The sequence below is a fragment of the Loxodonta africana genome, chromosome 5 (assembly GCF_030014295.1).
Source record: "Loxodonta africana isolate mLoxAfr1 chromosome 5, mLoxAfr1.hap2, whole genome shotgun sequence".
In the NCBI taxonomy this organism is placed as follows: Eukaryota; Metazoa; Chordata; class Mammalia; order Proboscidea; family Elephantidae; genus Loxodonta; species Loxodonta africana.
In genome coordinates this window covers 49,972,941-49,996,216 of record NC_087346.1, presented here as the reverse complement: position 1 = coordinate 49,996,216, position 23,276 = coordinate 49,972,941, and positions in this window count along the sequence as shown.

The window sequence follows — 23,276 nt, the reverse complement described above, 5'->3', positions numbered from 1 at the left end:
ATTCTATGTTTTGAGTTTTACATTTAGGTCAATGGAAACCCTGGTGGCATAGTGGTTAAGTGCTATGGCTACTAACCAAAGGGCCGGCAGTTCAAATCTGCCAGGTGCTCCTTGGAAACTCTATGGGGCAGTTCTACTCTGTCCTATAGGGTCGCTATGAGTCGGAATCAACTCGACGGCACTGGGTTTTTTTTTTTTATTATTATTATTTAGGTCATTGATTCATTTGAAATGATTTTGTGTGTGTATGTTGTGAGTTAAAGTCTTATTTATTTATTTATTAATGCATTAGCCAGTTGTTCCAGTGCAATTTATTGAAAATACTTCTCCAATTGAATTGCTCAGCACCTTTGTTGAATAACTCTCTCTTCTGTCTCTGATCTTTTTTTTGTGCTAGCATGATTAATGTGGCCTTATAGGAAGTCTTGAAATCAGAGAATAAAAATCTTCTGACTTGGTTCTTATTTTTTTAAATTGTTCTAGCTATTCAAAATTCGTTTTATTTCCATACGAATTTTAATATCAATTGATAAATTTCTACAAAAGAACTTATCGTGATGGTAACTGAGATTGTCTTGAATCTAGAGATCAATGGAGAGAACTGATATCTTAACAATAGTCTTCTAATCCATGATTATGGTTTATTTCTTCATTTTTTCAGATTTTTTAAAATTCCTCCCATTAATGTTTTATAATTTTTAATGCAGATTACTTTAACATCTTTTGTTAAATTTAATCCTAGGTATTTTATGTTTTTATGTTATTCTAAGAATGGAAATTCCAGAACACTTAATTGGATTTATGTGGAACCTACACATAGACCAAGAGGCAGTCCTTTGAACAGAACAAGAGGATATTGCATGTTTAAAATCAGAAAAAGTGTGTGTCAGGATTGTATTCTTTCACCATACTTATTCAACCTGTATGCTGAACAAATGATCCAAGAAGCTGGACTAAAACTTGTTTACAACCTGCAATATGCAGATGACACAACCTCGCTTGCTTAAAGTGAAGAAAACTTGAAGCACTTATTGATGAAGATCAAAGATTACAGCCTTCAGTATGAATTACACCTGGTTTAAAGAAAACAAAAATCCTGACAACTGGTCCAGTAAGTAAGTCATGATAAATGGAGAAAAGATTGAAGCTGTCAAGGATTTCATTTTACCTGGATCCACAATCAATGCCCATGGAAGCAGCAGTCAAGAAATCAAATGACGTATTGCGTTATACAAATCTGCTACAAAAGACCTCTTTCAAGTGTTAAAAAGCAAAGATGTCAATTTGAAGACTAAGGTGTACCTGACCCAAGCCATGGTGTTTTCATTTTCCTCATGTTCATGAGACAGCTGAACAGTGAATACAGAAGACCAAAGAAGAATTGATGCCTTTGAGTTCCGGTGTTGGCAAAGAATATTGAATATAATGCGGACTACCAGAAGAATGAATAAATCTGTCTTGGGAGTACAGCCAGAATGCTCCTTAGAAGTGAGAATGACATCTCACACACTTTGGACATGTTATCAGGAGAGATCAGGCCCTGGAGAAGGACATAACGTTTGGTAAAGTAGAGGGTCAGCGAAAAAGAGGAAACCCTCAATGAGATGGATTGACCCATCGACTGCATTGTGAGGATTGTGCGTGACCTGGCAGCTTTATGTTCTGTTGTACATAGGGTTGCTATGAGTCAGAACTGACTCTGTGGCACCTAACATCTATCAACCTATCATTTACCTATATGATTATCATATATCTATGAATCTGATTTAGTCCATGTTCTTCAGAGAAAGAAATGACTCATGAGATTGTGAAGGCTGGCATGTTCAAAATCCTTAGAGCATGTGACTGGTTTTAAACTCTAGCAGGATTTCTATGTTACATCTGGAGGCAGAATTCCTTCTTCTGTGAGAAACCTTTTCACCACAACATCTATAGTAGTGTTTGACCAAACAATTGGGCATCATAGCCTAGCCAAGTTGACACATAAAATTAAATATCATACCAGCTATTTATTCTTTGAGTCCTAGTATAAGTGTAATTCCCGTGTTAAACTAAACCCTCAGCTCCAGGCAGACCTAGTTGTTCCCTCCTCACTATTCTCGATTGTTGTTGTTAGGTGCCGTCCAGTCGGTTCTGACTCATAGCGACCCTATGCACAACGGCACGGAACACTGCCTGGTCCTGAGCCATCCTTAAAATCGTTGTTATGCTTGAGCTCATTGTTGTAGCCACTGTGTCAATCTACCTCACTGAGAGTCTTCCTCTTTTCCGCTGACCCTGTACTCTGACAAGCATGATGTCCTTCTCCAGGGACTGAACCCTCCTGACAACATGTCCAAAGTATGTAAGATGCAGTCTCGCCACCCTAGGCTTCTAAGGAGCATTCTGGTTTTACTTCTTTTTACACAGATTTGTTCATTCTTTTGGCAGTCCATGGTATATTTAATAATCTTTGCCAACACCACGATTCAAAGGAATCAATTCTTCTTTGGTCTTCCTTATTCATTGTCCAGCTTTCACATGCATATGATGCAATTGAAAATACCATGGCTTGGGTCAGGCGCACCTTAGTCTTCAAGGTGACATCTTTGCTCTTCAACACTTTAGAGAGGTCCTTTGCAGCAGATTTACCCAATGCAATGCATCTTTTGATTTCTTGACTGCTGCTTCCATGGCTGTTGATTGTGGATCCAAGTAAAATGAAATCCTTGACAACTTCAATCTGTTCTCCATTTATCATGATGTTGCTTATTGGTCCAGTTGTGAGGATTTTTGTTTTCTTTATGTTGAGGTGTAATCCATACCGAAGGCTGTGGTCTTTGATCTTCATTAGTAAGTGCTTCAAGTCTTCTTCACTTTCAGCAAACAAGGTTGTGTCATCTGCGTAACACAGGTTGTTCATGAGTCTTCCTCCAATCTTGATGCCCCGTTCTTCTTCGTATAGTCCAGCTTCTCAGATTATTTGTTCAGCATACAGATTGAATAGGTATGGTGAAAGAATGCAACCCTGACGCACACCTTTCCTGACTTTAAACCAATCAGTATACCCTTGTTCTGTCTGAACAACTGCCTTTTCATATATGTAAAGGTTCCTCATGAGCACGATTAAGTGTTCTGGAATTCCCATTCTTGGCAATGTTATCCATAATTTGTTAAGATCCACACAGCCAAATGCCTTTGCATAGTCAATAAAACACAGGTAAACATCCTTCTAGTATTCTCTGCTTTCAGCCAGGACCCATCTGACATCAGCAATGATATCCCTAGTTCCACGTCCTCTTCTGAAACTGGCCTGAATTTCTGGCAGTTCCCTGTCAATATACTGCTACAACAGTTTTTGAACGATCTTCAGCAAAATTTTGCTTGAGTGTGATATTAATGATATTGTTCTATAATCTCCACATTTGGTTGGATCACCTTTCTTGGGAATAGGCATAAATATGGATCTCTTCCAGTCAGTTGGCCAGGAAGCTGTCTTCCATATTTCTTGGCATAGATAAGTGAGCACCTCCAGTGCTGCATCTGTTTGTTGAAACATCTCAATTGATATTCCATCAATTTCTGGAGCCTTGTTTTCGCCAATGCCTTCAGATCAGCTTGGGCTTCTTCCTTTGGTACCATCGGTTCCTAATTATATGCCACCTCTTGAAATGGTTGAACACTGACTAATTCTTTTTGGTATAATGACTCTGTGTATTCTTTCGATCTTCTTTTGATGCTTCCTGTGTCGTTTAATATTTACCCCATAGAATCCTTCACTATTGCAATTCAAGGCTTGAATTTTTTCTTCAGCTCTTTTGGCTTGAGAAATGCCAAGCGTGTTCTTCCCTTTTGGTTTTCCATCTCTAGCTCTTTGCACATGTCATTATAATACTTTACTTTGTCTTCTCAAGAGGTCCTTTGAAATCTTCTGTTCAGTTCTTTTACTTCATCAATTCTTCCTTTTGCTTTAGCTGCTCAACATTCGAGAGCAATTTTCAGAGTCTCCTCTGACATCCATCTTGGTCTTTTCTTTTTTCCCTGTCTTTTCAATGACCTGTTGCTTTCTTTGTGGATGATATCCTTGATGTCATTCCACAACTCGTCTGGTCTTCAGTCACTAGTGTTCAATGCGTCAAATCTATTCTTCAGGTGGTCTCTAAATTCAGGTGGGATGTGCTCAAGGTAATATTTTAGCTCTCATGAACTTGCTTTGATTTTCTTCAGTTTCAGCTTGAACTCGTATATGAGCAATTGATGGTCTGTTCCACAGTGAGCCCCTGGCCTTGTTCTGACTGATGATATTGAGTTTTTCCATCATTTCTTTCCACAGATGTAGTCAATTTGATTTCTGTGTGTTCCATCTGGCGAGGTCCATGTGTATAGTCGCTGTTTATGTTGGTAAAAGAAGGTATTTGCAATGAAGAAGTCATTGGTCTTTCAAAATTCTATCATTCGATCTCCAGCATTGTTTCTATCACCAAGGCCATGTTTTCCAACTACTGATCCTTCTTTGTTTCCAACTTTTGCATTTCTATCACCAGTAATTATCAATGCATCTTGATTGCATGTTTGATCAATTTCAGACTGCAGCAGCTGATAAAAATCTTCTATTTCTTCATCTTTGGCCCTAGTGGGTGGTGTGTAAATTTGAATAATAGTCATATTAACTGGTCTTCCTTGTAGGTGTATGGATATTATCCTATCACTGACAGCGCTGTACTTCAGGATAGATCTTGAAACATTCTTTTTGACAATGAATGCAACCCCATTCCTCTTCAAGTTGTCATTCCCAGCATAGCAGAGTATATGATTATCCAATTCAAAATGGCCAATACCAGGTCATTTCAGCTCACTAATGCCTAGGATATCAATGTTTATGCATTCCATTTCATTTTTGACAATTTCCAATTTTCCTAGATTCATACTTCATACATTCCAGGTTCCAGTAACTAATGGATGTTTATTCTCATTTTGATTTGTGCCACATCAGTGAATGAAGGTCCCCAAAACTTTACTCCATCCATGTCATTAAGGCCGACTCTACTTTGAGGAAGCAGCTCTTCACCAGTCATCTTTTGAGTGCCTTCCATCCTGGGGGTGCTCATCGGCCAGCACTATATCAGACAATATTCCACTGCTATTCATAAGGTTTTCAGTGGCTAATGCTTTTCAGAAGTAGTCTGCCGGGTCCTTCTTCCTAGTCTGTCTTAGTCTGGAAGCTCACCTGAAACCTGTCCTCCATGGGTGACCCTGCTGGTATCTGAATAACATTAGGATAGCTTCCAGCATCACAGCAACACACAAGCCCCCATAGTACAACAAACTGACGGACACGTGGGGAATTCTCTATTGTTACATAACAAAAAATAAAATAAAAAACCAAACCTGTTTGCTGTTGAGTCAATTCTGACTCATAACAACCCTACACTATATATGCTTTAATTTCCCCTTCCATCATTATTTTACTTTATTTTTAATATTACCAACTGTTGTATATTCTTGTAATATTGAATATCAGATACTTAATAACTATCATCACAATAGTAATATAAAGCAAATGTTAATTTGTACATGAGTATTAGTGTGATACATGCACTGACTAATTTTATTGTTTCCACCGAATGACTAAAACTAGGTTAGTTTTTTGAGTAATATTTTTGAGTGAATATATAACCATCCTCTTCTGAAAAAAAAAAAAAAAGTGCCAGAATGTAGCAGTACTCCATCCAGGTATTTCATAGCAATTTGTTTTTATATCATCTACATATAACAAGTAGGATTTTTTAAAAATGTTTTCAACTATATTGTGAATGATCTGAGAGAAGCAATTGCTGTTTTTATTCATCTCTGCTTCTTCCATCTTCTAGCATAATGACTAGCACATAGTAGGCTCTCAACAATGCAAGATAAAAATATACGAAAAATCTGTAACTACAGAGGCAAAACTGAAAAGAGCGTATGCTGTAAAACCTTAAAGGAATAATTAATTTCTATTAATAGTTTATTTTAGAGATGGGTCACAGGGTTGAATAAGCATAGTGGATTGAACGGGCTTGGGAAATAAGACAGATCTATGCAAAGAATCTCATTAAAATTTTAATCAAAATTTCAGAACCTGTGTAGGGAATTGAGAATACTCCCCAAGAAGTCATAAAAATTAATTTGGAAGGGAATTAAAAATGGAGACTCATAGTGCTGTGTAAGTGATTTTGCATCCTATAAAGCTCCCTAAATGTGTTTCTGAGCTGAGCATCCTGTTCTGAGCTCATGAAATAGGAAACAATGCATCAGTCTTGGCATCTCTTGGTATTTGAAATGCTTGGAATTATTATCTCATACTCTTGGCTGTCTCAAAGGGAAAAAACAGAAGCGTATGTTTGGGTCAGGCTTTAATTTTCCAAAAGACTAAAAACTCAATCACTATCTACCCAGGCACAAACCTTGTCTTCCTTTTCTTTGATCAGGAAAAGCTCATTCTTCCGGGCCTGGGTAACAGTAACAGAGGTGTGGGAAGGTGCTACCCCAAGAGTATTTCAGCATTTGCTTTACATTCTCTCTTCTGGCTATCAGCTGTAATCATTGTAAAGATTATTATGTAAATTCCTCTAGCATCTTTTCCTTCTTCCTTAGTAGTAGGTAAAAATAATCAAATGTTAACTAAGAATATGAAACTATAGTGCCTATGACTCCAAGTATTGATTGTTTAAATTCTACCATCTTGGATTATAAAATGTATATTATGAAAAATGTAATTAACACAGAGGACTCACAATGTAGTCAATTCGCATAATGCTATTTTTAAAGGTTCTGTTCTGCCATCCAGTTAGGTGAATAATATCTGGGGTCTGAAATGCTTGTGAACAGCAATCCAAGATGCAGTAATTGGTCTCTATTCACCTAGAGCAACAGAGGAAGAAAGTAAACCTAAGAGTCAGAGAAGCAACTAGACTACAGGGCTATCAGCATCCATGAACTGCTGCTTCCTCTAATATGTGATCAGAAGAACTGGAAGGTGCCTGGCTACAGTTAGTAAATTCTTCAATCAGGTTCACAATAGATCTCGATAGAGAGGAAAAAAATGTGGAACCAAACTTCAAATTCCCAAATAACCCAGACTTACTAGAAACATTGAGGCTGGAGGAACCCCTGAGACCATTGCCCTGGAATACTCTTCAAACCTTGAAACGAACTATCCCCTGAAGTCATTTAAAAAAAAAAAAAAGTTTAGCACAAAAAGTTAAGAATGTCTTCCTCAAGTATTGCATTTTGTTTTTCTTTTTTATTGTACTTTAGATGAAGGTTTATAGAACAAACTAGCTTCTCATTAAACAGTTAGTACATATATTGTTTTATGACATTGGTTAACAACCCCACGACATGTCAACACTCCCCCTTCTCGACCTTAGTTCCTTATTATCAGCTTTCCTGTCCCCTCCTGCCTTCTAGTTCTTGCCCCTGGGCTGTTGTGCCCCTTTAGTCTTGTTTTGTTTTAGGGGCCTGTTTAATCTTTGGCTGAAGGGTGAACCTTGGGGAGTGACTTCATTACTCAGTTAAAAGCATGTCGGGGGCCATATTCAAACCTTTATGAGACCAAATGGACAACAGTAATTCTAAAGCATAGATAAGAAGTTTAGGGAGCAATGAGTCTGAATTAATGGAGGTGAAACAACTAGAAAATAAATAACGAGAATTTTGACACATGTGAGGAATGTAACCAATGTCACTGAACAATGTGTGGAAGTTGTTATGTGGGAAAATGGTTTGATGTGTATATTTTCACCAAATATATATATTTTTTAAATTGGACAAATGAATATGAATATAAAATAAATATTAATATGAAGTAGTACTTATTATGACATAGAATATACAAGTTACAATGAACTGCACTTATAACTGTACTTTTTTTTGGTACATCCTATCATTAGTATTATGTACTATCTACAATGTTGCAGTGTGTAATTTACTATTCTTATAATTCTTATGTGAACCACCAAAGACAAAGATTGGATTTATATAAATATGCTGATAATAAAAGGTAATAATAATGGAAAATAATAAAAGAAAATAAGGTATTTGACTTATGTGAGAACTGACTTATGACAGAACCCTCAAAACAGGACCCCAATGTTAAGTCAGTGACTACCTGTATTAAAGTCACAGCATTTAAATATAAAAAGTTTAAGCATATATAAAATTAATATTCACACAACAAAAATGATTATATCATATACATATTTGATGGTATAACCAAGATTCCAAAAGTCACCTATAGTATAAATTTTATAGAAAATTTAATTAGCAATGGAGAAAAGCCTTTAAAATGTTTTAAAATTTGACTACAACGTGATTTCCACAAGATTTTTAGTCTTTTTCTTCAAGCATAAGAATGTAGAGGAAAGGAAAATATGGTCTAATGTTTCAATTAGGATTATGCTCAAAGAAATACATACTTTAGAATTTATAAAAAAAACAATTTATATACAATGCATATTCCTCAAAAAAGAAACATATTTCCATGTACCTGTCATTATATATTGTAACTTTCCTAGTAGCAAGAAGAAGATCAACATCAAAGACCATAGCCTTCAGTATGGATTGCACCTCAACATAAAGAAAACAAAAATCCTCACAACTGGACCAATAAGCAACATCATGATAAACGGAGAAAAGATTGAAGTTGTCAAGGATTTCATTTTACTTGGATCCACAATCAACACCCACGCAAGCCGCAGTCAAGAAATCAAAAGACACATTGCATTGGGCAAGTCTGCTGCAAAAGATCTGTTCAAAGTCTGAAAAAGCAAAGATGTCATCTTGAAGGCTAAGGAGCTCCTGACCTAAGCCATGGTGTTTTCAATTGCCTCATATGCATTTGGAAGTTGGAGGATGAGTAAAGATTGAAGAAGAAGAATTGACACCTTTGAATTGTGGCTTTGGGAAAGAATATTGACTATACCATGGACTGCCAAAAGAATGAACAAATCTGTCCTGGAGGAAGTACAACCAGAATTCTCCTTAAAAGCAAGGATGGTGAGATTATTCTTACATTCTTTGGACATGTTATCAGGAGGTATCAGTCCCTGGAGAAGGACATCATGCTTGGTAAAGCAGAGCGTCGGCAAAAAAGAGGAAGACCTTCAAGACATGGATTGACTCAGTGGCTGCAACAGAGGGCTTAAGCAGAACAGTGACTGTGAGGATGGCACAAGACCTGGCAGTGTTTCGTTCTGTACTACATAAAGTCATTATGAGTCACAACTGACTAGATGGCACCTGACCAGAAGAAGATGATCATAATTTCATCTTTGAAAGTATACTAAAGGACACTGGGCATGTCACAACCTCCCTGCCACCCCCCCCCCCAAAAAAACAAAAACAAACCCATTGCCATCGAGTTGATTCCGACTCATAGCAACCCCATAGGACAGAGTAGAACTGCCCCACAGGCTTTCCAAGTAGCCTCTGGTCCATTTGAACTACTGACCTTTTTTAGTTAGCTGCCCTGCTCTTAACCACTGCACCAGGAGGGCTACAGGCACATGATACTGCAGATTAAATTCAAGGTAATTAATAATAGTTAAGGGGTTGGCCAAAGTTACATGTAAGGAGAAATAAGAGTCAGGTATAAGCAATGTTCTCAGAACCCACTAAACATCTAGACGCCCTACAGACAGTTTAACATGTTTATACATGTATGCCCCACTTTTCGAAAGTTAGCTTTAAGCAACCTCACTTTTATGGAAGATGTACATCAGTATGTTTTCTCTTACTGAAAGAAATCCACAGAGGATTTTCGCTTTTATGAAAAAAGGTGAAAAGCGGAAATAGCCTTCACCATTTGTTTAGCAGTGAGCTGTTAAAGAGGCAGCATGCACCCTGAGCAGCAAGAGTCAAACTACACAGTACATACTTTATTTCTACTTTTTATAGGCTGTGTATTTATCATATCATTCCTGTTTTTAGTACATGTCAGTAAGTTTCATATGTTATTTGGTATGATTTGGTAGATTATTTTTTGGGCCTGAGAATGCTAAAAAAAAAAATCCCACTATAAATTAATGTTAATTGCTTCTTTGCTTTATGCCGTTTCAGTTCACAAAAATTTTCATAGGAAAGCCCTACTTTTGGATAGTGGGGGAAACCTGTATACAAAAGAACCGCAAAGGCCTTCAAGAAACCTCAGGCCAGGGGTATCTAAGAATCGTCTGAATTCTTCAGCAAGTTTCAGGAAGCATGTTTTAGAAAATGTTCTTGCTTGGGTCACTGAGGTGCACAATTACTCAAATTGGCTTTTCTATAGAAGGAAAAGGTGAAATGTTTTGATCCAGACTTCTCAATGACTGGATAGAGGAAATAATCAAGAAAGAAGACTTGGAGAACTTAGAAAACACTCAAAATTGGTATTAAGGAGTTGTTCAGAAGAAAACTGTAACCCAAAGCAGAAATAGGGGTATATGTCATTCCTTAAATAGATATTAGGTGGTTTTATACATGAACTCTGATCCTTTTGAACCAACTCTGAAACACTGGTCTATTTTTTCCATTTTACTGTTGACAATATTGAGGCTCAGAGAGTTTAAGTAACTTGGCCAATGTCATGTGACTAATAAGTGGCAAAGTTAAAATTCAAGCTCAGATATGTCTGACCCCATAGCCCTTTACTGGTATGAAGCAATTGCTTAGGAAGATAAAATAAATCCTGTGAGGAAGAACTAATATCCCGTATTCCACAGAATCGTTAAGAAAAACTCTCTTCTTAACTTTATACTGAAGATATTTGTAAGGATGGGTGATCATTTCTCTGCTCCAAAACTCAGAAGCAGCCACCTAACCTGATTTTCATGAAGTTATTTATTCTACTACATCAAGAGATAATGAGGAGAGACTTCAAATAAACCAAATCCTTTTATTATTGCTTGTTTTTCTTTATACATAAAGTTTCATATAAATGAGACCTCGCAGAAGAAATCAAGGACGTATTTAATGATTTCAAAATTTGGGAGCAAAAAAAAATTTCTGGAAAAGATGTTAATTTTATGCCTTCTATTTGAAAGAGAAAGTAAGAGAAATAAATATTTGATTGTGTGGATGGTGGCAACAAAATGGAAAGGAAAGGAGTTATTCGATTCACTAAATAATAGTTTATGATAGTAGAATGACGGAATTCTGCTGTGGTAGAGACTGCCTAGTTTTTAAATAATATCCATGTTTGCATTTTTCTTGGCACACCACTAAACTACTTTTCAGTCTCCCTTTTGTGTGGAACCATGCAATCAGTTTTCTCCAGTGGAATACGAGTAGAAGTAACTTGTGTCTGGAAAGAGGTGGTTAATAACATCATACTTGTTTCACTCATCGAGTGACCTAATGCTGAGGATCAAGTTGAGGACTCCAGGGCCCTAAAGGATGATACAGAAACATACTCAAAATTGTCTGGATGCCTCCCTGGTTGATAGTGGAGTAGAGTCTCTGCCTGCTGACATGGGGCTCTGAAAAGAAAATAAAATGGCCTCTCAGATTTTTTTTTTTAAGTTGCTTGATATTGAAGTTAGTCCCATAGATGCTATAAATTTTATTTAATAAAAACAGTAGGGCTATTCTTATTAAAATTCTAAGTCAGCTGATTAGTATTTCGATATTTGAGTTAGAGAAATATACAGATAAAACTGGATCCAGTGAGTTGTAAGAGTTACAGAAGTGTATGGAAGAGCAACAATGGAAATAGTGTTCTCTTATCAGGGTAAAACTTCAGCGAGAAGAAGCACGAGTAGCATTTGTTTCCTGAGATGTCACTTTGTCAGGGTATATGCAATTTATTATGGTGCACTTGAAATTAGAGTAGGAAGAAGGTGTATACTTTCTCACAGGCATCACTGACAGGTTGGATGGAACTCTTGGCTATACCATAAAAATAGAAAAGAAATGCTTGTTTACAGAAGTGAACAGATTAGAAATGATAGCATAATTCTATCTGCAACAAGGTATACTTGCTCTGGCTTTTCCCATTCTTGCACAGCAGTAGTCACCAATGTCTTTGACTTGAAAGCCCAGTTCTGTCCAGCTGACTCTAAATATCATTCCATGGTCTGAACTAACGCCACCATATTTCTCCCCAGTTGGACTCAAGGTTGACTTCACCACAAGGAAAATTATCTAATGGATTTCTGCTGGTCATCTCACCCTCATCCTAGGGCCAGCCCTAAAATTTGGATGAACCATTCTATGCCAGTGTCAGTTCAGTCTGACCAAACATCTTGCTGCTGACTTTTTTCAACCAAGCCTTACCCAAGTTATCATAGCATTCATCTATAGGGCAAGTCACAAAGTCATTGTGGTAGTATTCATTCGGAAGGCATTCAAATGAGAATAAAGGACAGAAAAGGAGAGAAAAGCACTAGCCACTGTTATTGTAGGAGTTCACATATTAGGCAAGTTGGCCAATTTCGATAATGCAGTCAAAATTCAGGGCTACAGAGATGTAACTAATATAGAAAAAATAAAGAAGTGTATTGGGGCTCTCATATATAAAAATGTTTTCAGGAAGCTTAAAGTAGAAAATCCGAAGCATTATTGACTTTCCTCACTAATAGATTCATTTTCTAGAAGGTGGATGAAGCAACCATGGGAATAGCTACTTTGAACTTTGTTGAAAAAAAAGTGAAGAGTTGTGTTTTTAGTGTGTAAAAATTGGCATCAAATCAAAACAGGGCATGGTCTGATGTGTGCATTGGCTTTGAGGAAAGCAGCCTCAAAATATTCACAGAAAACATGAATCTATGTCCAGGAACTTAAAAGAAGAGGGTAATTCAAATGGATAGGAATCTCTAAAAAAATAAATCTGACAATTCAATCTTAAATAATCCTATAAAGGAAAAATGAGGGACTTCTAAAAAAATCCGCGTAGTTATCGAGGGAGTTATTTGATAATGCACAAATGATAGAAGAGGCACATTTTGAAGGAAAATATAAAGAAGTATTCTAACCAGAAAACTCAGTACAAAAATATTAGAGCCCAGAAGAAGCAAGCATTTGTGAAATATACTGAGGACAACAAAAATGTCTGTCTTTGTTTTGTGTGTGGAAGAAGACCATAAGGAAGGATTGATCTTGGCTTGGATGTTGTACTGTTAAAATGGAGAAAGGGGAACAAGGCAAGGTTTATTTTCCTTCCACTTTGCATATGAAAGACAATGATCTTCAAAGTGTACAGGGTAAAACTTTGCCAAGAAGAGATTAAGGCTTGAGGTATGCAAGGAAGAAATTAAACCAACATTTACTGACATTTTTTTTTTTACTATGTACCATGCATTTATTCAACAATTGCATTTTGGAAATTTACTACACTTACACTTATAGGCTCTGGGTATATAGAAATGAACAAGTTAAATAAGCCTTCACAGTCAAGAAACTAATCTCCAGTGATTTTTTTATACAAACATCTCACATATTCCTGGGAATTTTAAAGGTATTACTTTTATAGACAAGAAAATCAAGGCTCAGGGAGGGTAATTCAGTTTCCCAAGGACATAATGGAGCCCTGGTGGTGCAGTGGTTAAGACTTCAGCTGCTAACCAAAAGGTTGGCAGTTCAAATCCACCAGCTGTTCCTTGGAAACCCTGTGGGGCAGTCCTATTCTGTCCTATAGGGCACAGTGAGTCAGAGTGGACTCAATGACAGCAGGTTCCTTTTTTTTTTAAGGACATAAAGCATATTTGGAGTAGACACAGGAATGTGAACCTAAGCCTGTTCAACTCCAGAGCCATCTATTTTCTACTTTCTATTACGTGAGGAAGTTCATATGAATTACAACCTAGGCAAAAAAGCAATTGGAGCTGCTGTTGTAGAATATCTGTTGGTATTCTGCAAAATTAGAAACTGAAACTGTCCCAGGATACTACAAAATACAAATATTTGATTATTTGAAGGAGAGAATATAACAGAAACTACAAGTAGGAAACTTCAAATGTTGATTTGAGAATGTATTTTTAGTTAAATATATATGGACACTTAAAAATAAGTAATAACCACTAAGAGAACTGTGTGATTTCTGGAAATACATATCACATTTAAATTATGATACAATGATGATGGTTTCAAAAAAGTATTTGACCAAGTAGCTCAAACATTTTGACACAAATATTTTTAATGTTTTAATTTTACTGAATGGTGGTATAAGTCGGTTTATGTGTTGCTGGCTAAAAATCAACCTAAGTAATTAATAGAAGAATGCTGCTACTGATGTGCCAAAGGGCTCTCTGGTTGGCCCAGTCTTTAGTATACTTTAATCTATATCCTGGATGAAGATATAGCATATTTAGAGAAATTTTAGACACAAAAAATCATGAAGGATACCTACCACGTTACATTTCTGAATAAAAATGAAAGCTAGTTTTCAAAAGTCAAATGAACAACATAAAATTTAACAAGGAAAACACACTTTTACACTGAATTTCAAAATCGAATACAGGCAGAGCAAAGAAGAGACGATTTATGGCTTAGCTTTTCTTCATATAAAAAAAAAGTCCTTGAAAGTTTAATTGGTTACAAACACAATCAAAGGCAACAGTATAAAATGGCTTTTCATGAAGTAATGCAATCTCCGCCTCATTCTACTCAGTGATATGACCACACAGTATATTTTAAGCAGGACATCGCCATAACAAAATCTGCTGAAGAGACACACGGTGTATACAAAGTTCAGTGAGTATTTTGGTCACTCCTAGTGCTCAGCTACGGGTATGGGACAAAATTGGCACTCAGTAAAAATTTACTGAATGAGCAAACACCAGACACCATGTAACATGAAACATAGCCAAAGGAACTGAAGAATTTGTGTTTGGATCTTTTTTTTTCCCTTTACTATCATGTGAACATATTATGTTCAATAAATATTGTTATCCTGAATTGCATGGATACAATGTAGGATCCCTACTGTTTTAAAATTTAATTTTGTACTTTTTATGTAGCATCTTTATTTTTGGAATGGAATGGTAAGGACTTTAATACAAGGATGCTGAAAAATATCCTTCACTGTTTAAAGGGCTGGCTTCTTCAGTCTCAAACAGATATTACATCCCACTAGTATGAGCTGGGAAATGCTAGTGGCCTAGTGCTTAAGAGCTATGGCTGCTAACCAAAAGGCGGGCAGCTCAAATCCACCAGCTGCTCCTTGAAAACCTTATGGGACAGTTCTACTCTGTCTTATAGGGTTGCTATCAGTTAGAATCGACTCAATGGCAATGGGTTTGTTTGTTTTGGTTTCTACTTAGAATACGCTCCATTAATATATTAGCATGTACCCATAGTTCAAACTTATTGTTTCATTTCATAATCATTATCAAAAGAAGAGTTTCAATACCACTTAACATATAGTAATGATTATTATAGGAATCAAGAGAAGCACTCATTCACCCATTCAGCAAACATCTGCTGATAGTGTTCTAAGATGATGATAAGCTCTAAGTAGAGTGAGAGAGACAAATGTGCAAATAGGTGGTTATACCCATACCACTGTAACAGTATGTGAACAAAGGTGGGTGTACTTGTGGGGCATATCTAAAATAGATAATAAGGCAAGACATGTGTGAGGGTAAGTCAAAAAGCATTGCTGCTAGGTTTCCAGTTCTTATATGCACGGGTTTATCTCAAACAAAAAATGTTTAAACATATCTCTGCGATCAGCGGATGGCTGCAGACAAGTTCTCTCAGTAAGACACTCATCTCATTAGGGTGCTTTCCAAAAAAAGGATACTTTTTGTGCCACTGAAAAAAACTATTTTGAGGTCAGGGCTAATATTAAATATGTAACAGAACTCAAGTGGACATCTTCCGAAATCATTTAAGCTTTGCAACAAGTTTATGGGAATGCTGCCCCACATAAAACAAGTTTTTAGATGGATCAAGCACTTTTAGGAAGGTCTGGAAGACCTCAAAGATGGGCCAAGAGAGGGAGGACCATTCAGAAAGTTATGATGACTGCTTTTTCATATCCCAAAGGGGTAATCTTGATAGATTTTCTGAAAAGACATGGGATAATCACAGGGGCTTACTATGAGGAAGTTTTAAGAAAATTGAAAACTGCATTGGTGAGAAAAAGGCCAGGGCGTTTGTGCCGGGCAATTTTTTTCCATCACAATAATGCACCTGCTCAGTCTTCGAAGGTGGCAAGAACTGTCCTATAACTATTCGGTTGGGGAAACTTACCTCATTTGCCCTGCAGAGCTGATCTTGCCTCTTCAGACTCCTTTTTGTTTCTAAAATTCAAAGAACATTTAGAAGGAACACTGTGTCCTTCAAGGGTGCTAAAACTGCTGTTTTGATGTGGTATAAATTGAAAAGTGCAGAATTCTTCAGGGAAGGATTAGAGAGATTGAAACACCATCTTTAGAAATGTATAGCCCTAGATGAAGGATATGTAGAGAAACAATAGCTTCACATTTTTTTTTAATTTTTGTTTAATAAAGTTTTCTATGATTCTGTAGCAATAATTTTTGACTTGCCTTCTTATGTCGTTGTTGCTATGTGCTGTTGAGGTGATTCCAACTCATAGTGACCCCATGTGACCGAATAAAACTGCCCCATAGACTTTCCTAGGCTATAATCTTTATGGAAGTAAATCACCAGGACTTTTTCCAGCAAATCCACTGGTAGGTTCGAACTGCCAATCTTTCAGTTAGAAGCTGAATGCTTAACCATCGCACCACCAAGTTTCCTTAAATATATATTAGCATTTATTAAATAAATAACTACATAAACCACCAACACCACCAGTTGCCATTGAATTGATTACAACTCATGACAACCTGTGTGTGTCAGAGTGGAACTGTGCTCCATAGGGTTTTCACTGGCTGATTTTTTGAAAGTAGGCCACCAAGCTTTTCTTCCAAGGCACCTCTGGTGGAGTTGAAATGCCAGCTTTTCAGTTAACAGTGCAGTGCACACAGGGACTCTTAACACATATAAAACCAAAACCAAAACCAAACCCAGTGCCGTTGAGTCAATTCCGACTCATAGCGACCCTACAGGACAGAGTAGAACTGCCCCATAGAGTTTCCAAGGAGCGCCTGGTGGATTCGAACTGCCGACTCTTTGGTTAGCAGCCATAGCACTTAACCACTAAGCCACCAGAGTTTCCTAACACATATAAGGAGAAATTAATTAGTTGACATGATTGGTGAAGAAGAGATGAACAAAGGGAATTTTTACTGGGTGTCTCAAAATGATGACTGTGCATTATGGAGCTTTCTAGGAGTAAAAGGAGTAAAGTGTAAGAAAATGACGAGTAAAAGCTATAACCATTATTAGCATTTGTATAGTGCTTTGCTGCCCATTAAGATCCCCAAACTCTATGTTATCACCATTTTATAGATGAAAAACTGAAGCTAAAGGGAGTTAAGGGATTAGCCCAAAATCTCCTAGCCACTAAATGATAAAATAAGAACTGTAGCCCAGGACCTAATACTACATATTTTTCACTCTTGTATAAAAAAAAAAAAAGTGTCTTCTTAACTGCTCAGCACACAGAAATGAATATACCATGCACATATCTCTTTTCTGTAAAATTACTTTGAGTTCAAGGCTTTTATGCATAAAAATACTACCTAAATGTGACAGATAAATTTTACGTACCCACATTAATTCAACACATAAGCACATTTCTCTGCCTCCCCAATCCTTTTTCTTATCTACCTGCAAAATAATTTAGGAACGTTATTCAAGTTGGAAGCACATAGCCTTTTTTAGCGTTAACGAGGAAACCTATCTTCAATGTCTTTTTCTTTCTTTTTTAAAAAAAATTGAGTAGATGAATGGTCTTGTTTCTTTTTATCATAGTGATGATATTCTGAATTGATGGGCATGACAGATCTGTTCTTTACTCTAAAAAATAATGACACTTCCAAGAGAAGTTGCTGTCTTTTACTGGTTACCTGGGCAGAGATTAAAAGTGACCATAACAATTGTAAATATACTTGCTTCTAAGTTCAGAGGAATATTTGTGGGAAGATGGAAATTTTGACTAGAATCATAGGAAACTCCAAACCCTTTTTTCATATTATAATTTCCATTTTTGAGCTTTTGAATTTCTCACCAGGAAGCCTTTGGGTTTATAAGTGCAAGCCAAAGGGAGATGGAAATTATCTATGAACTTTAATATTCAGTGTTTTACTTTGGCCAGACTTATGAGGATGGTTGTTAACATGGGTTTTAAAGTAAGACAGACAGGGTTCTAGCACTTTGCCTCCAGTCATTAATATCTTAACCATGAGGGGCCAAGATGGTGCAGTAGTCAGATGCTTTCTGTGGTCCCTCTTACAACAAAGACCCCCAAAAACAAGTGAATTGATTATATTGGAGCCCTGAACATTACAGGCAGAGTTGAGGATTGGACTAAATGGCAGGGGAAGAGAGATACTGTTCAGAAGCAATGAGGAGTTGCCAGACCTGACCTGGAGGGCACCGGCACCCTGCAGGCTGCATCAGCTGACATGCACAGTAAAGCCAGCAGAGGCACTCCAGGAACATTTTCCACATTGGGAGAGACAAAACAGCAGAGAGCGTGCTCAAACTTCTAGAAACAGTGAGAAGTGGTGATCAATCAGCAAAAGGTAAGTACACATGTCTAACCTAATGCGCAGATCAAAAAACCACCCCCTTTAGGAAGAACCTCTCTCCCATTTACCTGCCCCCTCCTGGCTCTGCACTGGGTCCTGGGCTGGTTTCAGACATCGCTCTGCCCCCTGGGCTGGAAGTAGGACTCGTCACACATCATGAACCATTCTCCCAGCTTTGGAGAGGGAACAAATTAACAAACAGGAAAAAGTAATCTGCCAGGTCCTCTAAGCAGGAAACTCAGGGCAGGCACAACCCCTTTGTCTAGGCACAGGCATAAGGGGTCCACGAACTTTGAATGCCTTTCACCCTTGCATAGACCAATGTGGGACCATTAGCACAGTACAACAGAGTATATACCTGAAGGCTATTTTCAACTGTATCAGCTATAATGGGGAGTGGCAGAATCGAAATATTTTACACTGCCCTGCCCATTAAGCAGGGTCCTGCACCTACATACATCAGGGGCCTGAGGACTGGTGGCTCCACCCACGCCACCTAGCCACCAGTGACAACAGTCCAAAAATAAGTGGTGCCTCCCAGTCCCTACAGCCAACAGTATTGAGTGCTCATAGTTTGACTGCAAAACCAACCCACCTATGCACTCTAGAACACAGGGATATGCTTTCCTCCCAGACACTCAGGGGCAGCCATCAGCCTCCTGTCTTGCTCAGTGCATCACCCTTTACTCAGCCAGATACCTGTGCCTACTCCAATCACCCCTGCCAATCTAAGACTGTAAGTGAGAGCCTGCACCACACACTTGGTGACCAACTACCTGGACACCTGAGCTGAATCCATACAAGAAAAGTAAATGAGCTTTTGGACTCACATACCTAGTAACAGCTCTAACCACCTGGTGACAGGATGTGAGAGCTTCAAAGACACCGATAATCAAATTAACTCACAAGACCAGCCTATTTGGGCATATCAAAACAAAACAAATCAAGAAGCTAGGACACAGTAAACAAACATAAAATAAATAAATATAATAACTTATTGATGGCTTGGAGACAACAGTAAATATCAAATCACATAAAGAGAGAGACCATGATGACTTCAGCAGGTGCCCAAAACAAAGAACAAGAAACCTGGAGGAATTACTAGGGATAGAATTCAAAAGATTAATATACAGAGCTCTTCAAGAGATCAGGAAGGCGATCAGGCAAAATGGAGAACAAGACAAGGAACACACAGATAAAGCAATAGAGAAACTTAAGAAGGTTATACAAGAGCATAATGATGAATTTAACAGGCTGCAAGAATCCATAAAGAGACAGGAAACAGAAGTCCAAAAGATTAACAATAAAGTTTCAGAATTAGACAACTCAATAGACAGTCATAGGAGCAGAATTGAGGCAATAGAAGTCAGAATTAGTGAGATAAAAAATAAATCACTTGACACCAACTTGAGGAAAAATCAGATAAAACAATTAAAAAAAATGAAGAAAACCTAAGAATTATGTGGGACTCTATAACCTACAAGTGATTGGTGCACCAAAACAGGGAGGGATAACAGAAAACACAAAGGGAATTGTTGAAGATTTGTTGGTAAAAAACTTCCCTGATATCACAAAAGATGAGAAGATATCTATCCAAAAAGCTCATCAAACCCCACACAAGGTAGATCCCAAAAGAAAGTGATCAAGACATATTATAATCAAACTTGCCAAAACCAAAGATAAAGAGAATTTTAAGAGTGGCTAGGGATAAATGAAAAGTCATCTGCAAAGGAGAGTCAATAAAACTAAGCTTGGATGACTCAGCAGAAAGCATGCAGGCAAGGAGGCAATGGGATGACATATATAAAGCCTTGAAGGAAAAAATTGCCAGCCAAGAATTACTGCAAACCTTCTCTCAAATACAATGCTGAAATTAGGGTATTTCCAGATAAAGAGAAGTTTAGGAAATTTGTAAAAACCAAATCAAAATTATAAGAAATACTAAAGGGATTCCTATGGGTAAAAAGTAATTAATATCAGCTAACCTAAGACTAGAACACGGGACAGAACAACCAGATATTAACCAGACAGGGAAGTCAAAAAATAAATCAAAGCTAAAATACTGAAAATAAGGAAACAGAGACATCAACATGTAAAAGATGACAACATTTAAACAAAAAAAGAGGGAATCATAATGTACTCATAGATCTTTCATATAGAGAGGAAGGCAATATCAAGGAATAAAAGATTGGTTTAAACTTACAAAAATAGAGGTAAATATTAAGGTAACCACAAAAGAAACTAACAATCCTGCACATCAAAGTAAAAAACAAGAAAAACATAAAGACTCTACAAAAACAAAAGCAACAACAATGAAAAGGATGAAAAGAAAATGCACAAAGAAAAAGAACTCAGCAGAGAAAATTAAGTGGAACAAAGAGTCAACAACAACACACACACAAAATACATCAAAATGACAGCACTAAACTCATATCTGTCAATAATTATGTGCCAGTAAAGACAAAGGGAGTGGCAGAATGGATAAAAAAAGAACACAATCTGTCTATATGCTGCTTAAAAGAGACACAACTTACACTTAAAGACACAAAAACTAAAACTCAAAGGATGGAAAATATTTATATCAAGCAAACAACAGTCAAAAAAAGAGCAGGAGTGGCAATATCAATCTCTGACAAAACAGACTTTAAAGCTAAATCTACCGCAAAGCATAAGGAAGGACACTACATAATGATTAAAAGGTCAATGTACTTGGAGGACATAAACATAATAAATATTTACACACCCAATGGCAGGGCTCCAAAATACATAAAGCAAACTCTAACAGCATTGAAAAGAGAAATAGACAGCTCCACAATAATAGTAGGAGACTTCAACACACCACTTTCAGTGAAGCAAGGAACATCCAGAAAAAAGCTCAATAAAGACACGGAAGATCTAAATGCCACAATTAACAAACTTGACCTTATAGACATATACAGAACCCTCCACCCAACTGCAGCCAAGTATACTTTATTTTTCAATGCATAGGGACCATTCTCCAAAATATACCACGTATTAGGCCACAAAGCAAGCCTTAAAAGAATCCAAAGCATCAAAACATTACAAAGTGTCTTTTCTGACCATGAATCCATAAAAGTAGAAATCAATAACAGAAAAAGCAAGGAAAAAAATCAAATGTATGGAAACTGAACACCACCTTGCTAAAAAACTACTGGGTTGTAGAAGAAATCAGGGATGGAATAAAGAAATTCACAGAATCAGACGTGAATGAAAACACATCCTACTAGAACCTTTGGGACACAGCAAAAACAGTGCTCAGAGGTCAATTTATAGCAATAAATGCACACATCCAAAAAGGAGAAAGAGCCAAAATCAAAACATTAACCCTACTACTGGAACAGATAGAAAGAGACCAGCAAAAGAAGCCCTCAGGCACCAGAAGAAAGCAAATAATAAAACTTAGAGCAGAATTACATGAAATAGAGAATAGAAAAACAACTGTAAGAGTTAACAAGACCAAAAGCTGGTTGTTTGAGAAGATCAACAAAATTGATTAACCATTGGCCAAACCCAGAAAAGAAAAACAGGAGAGGAAGAAAACAATCCAAGTGAGAAATGAGATGGGTGATATAACAATAGACCCAACTGAAATTAAAAGATCATAACAGAATATTATGAAAAGGTGTACTCTAACAAATTTGAAAACCTAGAAGAAATGACCAAATTTCTAGAAACACGCTACCTACCTAAACTAACACAAACAGGAGAACAACTAAATAAATATACAACAAAAGAAGAGATTGAAAAGGTGAATCCCACTTGGACAATACGAATTGTTATTATTATTTATATGCTGTTGAATTCTATTGGCTAGAATTTTGTTGAGGAGTTTTGCATCTATGTTCATGAAGGATATTGGCCTGTAATTTTCTTTTCCTGTGATGTCTTTACCTGGTTTTGGTATCAGGGTTATGCTGGATTCATAGAATGAGTTTGAGAGTAGTCCATCGTTTTCTATGCTCTGAAATACCTTTAGTAGTGGCAGTGTTAACTCTTCTCTGAAAGCTTGGTAGAATTCTCCAGTGAGATGATCAGGGCCAGTGCTTTTTTTGGGGGTGGGGGGGAGGTGGGGAGTTTTTTGATTACCTTTTCAATCTCTTCTTTTGTTATAGGTTTATTTTGTTATTCTATCTCTGTTTGTGTTAGTTTAGGTAGGCAGAGTGTTTCCAGAAATTTGTCCATTTCCGCTGGGTTTTCAAAATTTTTAGAGCACAATTTTTCATAGTATTCTGTTATGACTCTTAATTTCAGCTGGATCTGTTGTGATATCACCCATCTCATTTCTTATTTGGGTTATTTGCTTTCTCTCCTGTTTTTCTTTTGTCTGTTTGGCCAATGGTTTATCGATTTTGTTGATCTCTTCAAAGAACCAGCTTTTGGTCTTGCCAACTCTTTGAATTGTTTTCCTGTTTCTTGTAATTCTGCTTTAATTTTTTATCATTTGGTTTCTTCTGGTGCTCAAGGGCTTCTTTTGCTGCTCTCTTTCTATTTGTTCAAGTTATAGAGTCAATGTTTTGATTTTGGCCCTTCTTTTTGGATGTGTGCATTTATTGCTATAAATTGACCTCTGAGCACTGCTTTTGCTGTGTCCCAAAGATTCTTGTAGGATGTTGTCATGGATTGAACTGTGTCCCACCAAAAATATGTGTCAACTTGGTT